This window comes from Xiphophorus hellerii, chromosome 1, assembly GCF_003331165.1.
Source record: "Xiphophorus hellerii strain 12219 chromosome 1, Xiphophorus_hellerii-4.1, whole genome shotgun sequence".
Taxonomy (NCBI): Eukaryota; Metazoa; Chordata; class Actinopteri; order Cyprinodontiformes; family Poeciliidae; genus Xiphophorus; species Xiphophorus hellerii.
The window spans coordinates 26043485-26050894 of NC_045672.1; positions in this window are offsets into that span (position 1 = coordinate 26043485).

The following is a 7410-nucleotide window of genomic DNA, read 5'->3' on the forward strand; positions in this document are numbered from 1 at the left end:
TCATATGCTAATTATTTAGCTTCAAACTATTTAGTTAGTGAGATAAATGTTTAGGTGCTAACTAAATGGTCAGTTTGGAGTTCAGTTTTTAAACTAAATATTTAGCTTACTATTCAAAGATTTTGTTTTAACTTTAAGATAAATTATTGAATAACATGGGGAAATTTTGACTTTGAAAACTGCTGACATTTTTTTCTGTTGGCTAAATAATGCAGATTATTGGTGTTGTTGTTTGACTATATAACTTTACAAATAAGATAAATTTAAAACGTTATCTTATGGGATTGGTGCTAATTGTGGAGGCGGCGGTTAATGAAAGTAACCGGGACGGAGTTTGAGGCCCAGCAGTTTAATTGAAGCAGTGGAAGTTCTGGTACTTCTCCTTCTGCTTTTGGGAACTTGTTAGCGGGAGGAAAAGCTGCCAGGGGCCCAAAGGAAACATGACACAAAGAAATTTATTGCATGTATGACCCCCCTCTTGACCTAACCACCTCTGATAAGTACTTTATCTGTGACACAACATCTGTTCCGTAAAGTGACAGGCATGACAAACTGGCTCCAGATCCCGTACTTCAGGTTTGGTCTGCGAGCCAACCGCCAACCATCCAGCTCAGCAGTGGCTCTCACCTGATGGGAGCAGATTGCCTCAATCAACCACCGGCTCCTTCTCAGACGTGTTTGAATCCACCAGTGCTGCCCCGGCTCTTTTGCTGGTTTGTTCCCTGCACTACCGCCTGGTCTTGTGAGCTGTTAAAGGCTCAAGGTGGAGAGACATAATCACTCCCAGCTGCCTCAAAGCTCAGCAGCTCTTTGTCAAGCCTCCGGATCGGCTGTGACATACTTATAGCGGTCTCCTGTGGCTGCACTGACATCCACTGTGCTGTGGATGTGTGACACATCTGATTGCACTGGTCGGGCCCGGTCCTTTAAGCCTGATCCCCTCAATTGTCATGTTGACCTTCTTTTCTAAGACAGCGTGTTACGGCCGTCGTAGGTAGGAAAACAAAAGGAGGAGTAAATCCCTGCCAAAAAATCTCAAAGAATTTCTAGAGAAGACTTTAAAATTAGTGTAACAGGGTTTTTTTTTTATTTTAACAATGTTATAGACGTGAAGTTTGTCAAAACATTTGTTTTATTCTTTGAATCTATTTTGTTTAGTAAAGAAGTTGTTTCTCCATTAAGTTCTGTTACGCTGCTCTTGACGATTGGTGGTTTCCATAGTAACCAGTAACTGACAGCTCCGCCCCCTTTTTTGTTACCATTGGTAACTGGTAAATATTGGGATCAGATCTGTGTTTTCTTTACAGGTATTATATTTTAACATATATTTTAAACAAATGTAATCACATACAGTGTTTCATGAGTACTTTTGCTATGTTTGGTTTATGTTTTTAACTGTTATCATTATTAATGTTGTGGATTTTACCTTTGTTTGATTATACAATTGTTAACTGCTGAGCACTACTGCTAACTGCTATTAGCTGCTCAGCCTTTAACTAGGCTTAGTTTGTTAAGCCTAGTTAAACAAACTAGGCTAAATAATGTAGCATTAAACATTATTTAATGTTTTTTAAATAAAAAGCATTAAATAAATGTTTTTTATTTAATGTGTTGTGGCAGAAGCTGCTGGACTGATGTTAACTTCTTCTAATTTCTTCTTTTGTTAGGTATGTTTTAATTTTTGATTACAAAGTTATGTTTCAGTTATCAATTTTGTGATAGTCTGAGAGTGTTACAAATGTAATTTTATTTCCTGCACTAAAAATATATATTCATTGTTATTTACAGTATGTTAAAAATTAGATTAGCTTTTTTTGTTTTTGGTTAAAACATGTTTGTTTTTCAAGTAATACTACTACTATTTTTAGTAGTAAAAATACTCCTAAAAGTATTTTTTTTTTCAAATAAATGTAATTGAGTAAATAACTAGTTATTATCCAACTCTGACTACTTCACAAGGGGATGTTTGTAAACTATATGTTTTTATAATCTGGTAATGTTTGCTGTAAGGAAATGTTCATATGCAACTCTTATTCCTGTTTCACAATCTCTCTCATTTAAAAAGAACTGCCTTTAATCATGCACACAACAGATTCAACAAGGTGTGTGAAAAAAGACATTGGAGCATGCTTTTGTGCAAAGCAGACCTTGTTATGAAAACTTGTAATGTAGTCACTATTTACCTACTTTCATGTCAAACCAGTTTCCCCATTGTCCTTCATGGTGTTTCATCTGCTGCTCACTGAAGAGTTTCACTCTGTTGAAGCTGTTTCTGTAAAGTTAAGGGATGGATATAGTTAATATTGCAGTAGATAAGCAGCTTATGAAATAGTCAGAAAGTTGGAACAGCCAAAGCGGGAACCCGAAATGCAGAAGTGAATTTTAGAGTGCCCAGCTTTTCCATTCTTTACAGTAACCGACTCCGTCAAGGCAGGAAACGGCAGGCTTCCTTTCTCCATGTATACTGTATAAACTCTGCTTGCAGAGAAAGTGGTATAGGTAACCTTAACTGGAGAAAACAGTAGAAATCTGTGTGGGAAAACATGCATCTGTGTCTGAAAGAAGAATTCAGAGGACAGAAATGTTTACATTGAGATGGAATAAACTCCTTCTGCTTTGTTCATGTGGGGAAGTGAAACCTGTACGTTTTGCAACAGCAGATTGTAATAAATTGATAAATAATAAATTGTAGTAAGTTGATCCAAGAACCAGTTTAACACCACACATGAGCAACACACAGAATTTTTATTTTTTTTAACTTTTTATTCAGATTTTCCAGTGCGAGTCACATCACATACATCATACATATCATATATTTTACAAACTGCATGTACAACCTCACATATTGTGCTCCATAAGAGGCTTTGTTTGTCCATAGTCTTAAAAAAGAACACAAGGGAGAATCTCCTGTTTATCGTAATCTCCATCAGCTGTGGTTTGAAATTAATGTTTGAATTGGGGACGATTTTTCTAAGAAGATGTCACTTTTCATCTGAAGTTTTGCTGTAATTTGTTCCATATGGTACATTTCCCTCACTCTATTCTCTCTGTTGGGGGCTGAGGTTTCAGCCATGACACCGTGATCATTTCCTTTGCGAGAACAAGTAAAATATTTAAGACATAAATCTTACTGTGATCTTGAATTTAGCAACACACAGGATTAAAGGATAACTAACTCAGGCTGAGAGTTTGACTCATAATAAAAAAATAAAACATGGGACAGCTTTTTTTCAAAGATTAGAAACTTTATTTTACATACCCAATTTAAAAGTTGATTTTCCTAATTTTATTACAAAAATTGTAAAAAAAATAATATTAAAAAAGGATTAGGCCTATTTAATTTCACATAATTATTGATAGGTAAAGTGATTGGCTGATTTACTCTTTATACAATATTCTAAACACTTGACGACTGAATCAGTTTGTCTGATTAATTGTATTTGTCTCCCAGATCAAACAATAAGGTGCAGTTATTGCCATTAACTTTATATAGAAAGTACCCCTGGATTAGCGTTTTTTATGTATGATTTTCTCCTTTTAAAATGGAGTTTTCCTGTCCACTGTCGCTACATACATGCTCAGTATAAGAGATTACTGCGAAGGCAACAATGTAATGCAAACAACTGCATGTGATGCTTGATGCAATTTGCTTGGTTTGAAAAAGTTTAACCAATTAAAATAAACTGAACTTTACCACATTGTTTGATAACTGGATTAAATTTAAATGTATGTAACGGACTTTAAGTCTGTCTTTGTGACTGGATTAAATGGATGGGTTTGTTATAAGCTACCTTGAGACGACATTTGTTTTGAGTTATATTGATAAACTGAATTAAATCGAATAAATGTATCTAATAAAGTGGCCAGTAATTGTGTAGACAGATAAAATGGATTACGTTCCAAAACGTCATTTTGACTGTATTCCTGTCCTGGTTAATGAAATGTCATGGGATCTATATAACTTCCTTCATGTTTACAGAGGTTTTTCATTTCCTTTTTGTTTGGGGCTTCATTAAATGGATGTCTATTGGCAGATTACCGTCTGCTTCACCTGTTCTGGTTTAGTGAATGATGACGACATGCTGAAGGACAGCTGTTACATCAATCTTTTTTTTTTTAAATCATGTTATTTGAGAACTCTACAAAGAATAACAAAGGTAGACTATTTTGCACTCTGACACAACAAATTAGCTTGAAAAAGGCAGGCAGCAATGACAAAAACAAAAGCACTTTCACTTTTGTTTTGTACTCTGTGAATATTTGGTCATGTGCTGGAGTTCAGTCAGGCATCCTTTCATAAAAAAAAAATATCCCAAAGTTTTAATGAAAAAGTTTGGCTATTTCTTTCAATTTATTCCTCTTTAAAACAAACTGTTTTCCCACTTTCCTCCTGCCATAGTTTCCCTTCATATTTTTTGTCCCGTGGCATACACCACATGTTGCACACCTTTGTCTTTTTTTAGTCTCATGTATTTTCTAAATATATTTATAATCAGTCTAAACAAATACAGGATAATGTAATCAATACAATCTGACAGATAAGAGGGAAAATCTCTTTGGAAGGACAGCTTTACAGATACATTAATTGTTGCACCAGAACAACAGAGCTTTGCTTACATGTTTTAATATTACTTTCTGAAGCTTATTATTTTAAATAAGTTTTTAAATAAAGTTGCCAACCAAAGCTTTTAAGTAACTTAACTTGAGCTGGATCTTTTTCTCTCATTTTGTCTCGCATTCCTTTGGTTGACATCCTGACGAAACGCATAATCCACCGAAAGAAATCACAACAAATATCAACAGTTTTTAATATTGACATAAAAACACTCACACTGTGGTTGACATGGAGTCTTCAAACATTTCTAACTAGTACAACAAAACTAAAAGGTGTTGTTGAAGAAAGTGAAGACTTCTGTCTCTCTTTACTTTCTGGCGACCCTTGCTTCTTGGAGGATGGGCAAGACAAACAAAGCCTACCCTGACCTTTAACCCTGTGAACCCACTGTGAGCTTCAATCCACCGCGGATGTCGAAATAAAAGGGATTAAAAAGAACGTCGAGTGACATATAGTAGTTTCTCGTTTAGTCCAACATGTGTTCACCTGCAATCATTAACTCCAGGATTCTGTTTCTCATAGTACTACAATACTATCAGGACAAAAAGTACTCCATATTTCAAAGAAAGTATTGTCAGTCAAACAACTAAAAGTATTTTTGTTTTTTTTACAACAAATTAAGATTTGTTAATAAAAGATGACTTGATCAGAGTTCATAGGAACTTCTAATTTGCAATCCATAACTTTGTTTCCCTGAGGTGTAAATATTATGTGACACAAAAGTCTATGCCTCTTTTCACTATTGGACAAAAACATCTTCCACACACGGTGATGAGGACAGCAAAGAAGGCAAAAATCTCCAAACTTTTATGTTACAGTATAGAGTGTACCTTGGGGATCATTGCACATTATCTCCATGCCAACCAGTTGTTTGGATCGAATGAGGGGAAGAAAGAGTTGTACTGTAACAAACCTAAATGGGAGGGTTTGTTAAACTTCACCCTGAACATGTTTTGGTCCAATAAGTTGAAGTTTGAGATTTCCGCTACAAATGCAGAAGGTTGGTTGGTTGCAAAAGAGAAGTACCTCAATACCCATTTCTTTTTCAACGACCATGGGAAGTTTGTTAGGCTTTGTTTACAGAACGCTGTCTGGAAACTGCTAGGATTTTCGGGTGTTGATTGATTAAAAAGTTCAAAGTTTAGTCTAGAGATCCACTGATTCGATATTAATAATATCCAGAATTCAGTATGAATTCAGCATATCTGTTGTGGACTTTAGACCTTGGAATGGGTCACATCTGATAAGGGTGCTTTGTTGAAAACCAAAAAACTAGTTGTTAGCACTTCAACAAGCTTTTGCTAACTGTTGGAGTGCTACCCACTTTTAGCAACAACATTTTACTTTTCCTACAGTTCAAATACATTAACACTTTGAAGTACCATTTGAACAGCATTTGTACATCGTTATGTCTAGCTTATTTATAGACAAACTGTCAAAAGTGCAAGTAAGTAGTTTAAACAGGCAACTTTAACAACATTTTTTAAATTTGGGCCACCTAATTGAACCCACTCGGAAGGTTGGGAACCTTCAGTTTCCTGCTTTATTTTGATACTTTCCAACTGCCTCAGAAGTCAGAACTTGGAGCGTGAAATGACGTCACACCCGAGTTAATGGTTGAGAAGTAGGAATTACAATATGACGACATCTAAGTAGTCGTAAGTAGTACCTCTAACAAACATTATTTTAAGCTGTACTTTCCACATGTATAGCAAATGCACCTTATAGAGTTACAGGTCCTACATGTAACATTAGTTTTACAGACACTCTTACAAGTAAAATGAATGGGAGGGTTTGTTAAATTTCACCCTGAACATGTTTTGGTCCAATAAGTTGAAGTTTGAGATTTCCGCTACAAATGCAGAAGGCTTGTAAAATGACCATGCTTTCACCAGTTTGCTATTGTTGATGTGAGGAGCAGCCATATTGGATCTTAAAGTCAGCGTTAGAAAAATGATCAGACTTTCCACTTGGGAAGTCCGACTTCTCGGGTTTCTCGACTCAGAAGTCGTAACTTCCGAGTTCAGTCAACAAATGGAACAAACCATTTTTGACTGGGAACTTAGAAAATCTGACTTCCAAACAAATATGTTGGTCTATTAATTTATCTCAGAAGTTGAAGCTCTAACCTGACAATTCACACGCAAGAAAATAATCCAACCTGATAGTATAAACTACACCATGAGAAATCCAACATGCCAAGTAACATAGAAGAGGGTGCTGGCACTGTGTTTAATTTTTCCAACTTGGTGCTCTGTAATATTGAATTTCTGTACAAATGTGACATACACTTGATACAAAAATAAAAGTACCAACATTCAATGATAAACAAACCATTTTTTGCTTGTTTTTTTTTTATGATGATGATGATTTCTTATAACTCCCCCCATGTGTCAATCTTGCATTGGACTGAACATGTAATGGCGTCTGGTGTGTTGTGACCATGTTACAAAATGGCCGCGGCAGAAAGGAAAGTTCTAACGGCCGAAATTTTAAACCATGAAAACCGGAAATGTATAGCAACCGTATTGTTAATAGTTAGAACGGTTTATATCCACTGGGTTAAATAATTTAGATACACTCTGTATTGTCCTGTCATGTTCATTGTACGCAATGGTTGGAATTAATAATGTATATGGCACACAATGGTACAAGCGGCAGAGTGATCAAATTTCGTTTTGGAAGTATGGAAATAATCAATGACAGCATTTAGGTTTGCAGTGTTTGCTTTCGGTAGTGTTTGTTCTATGCAGGGCTTCTTTTGGATAAGCTTTGGCTGTAAAACACATTTATTA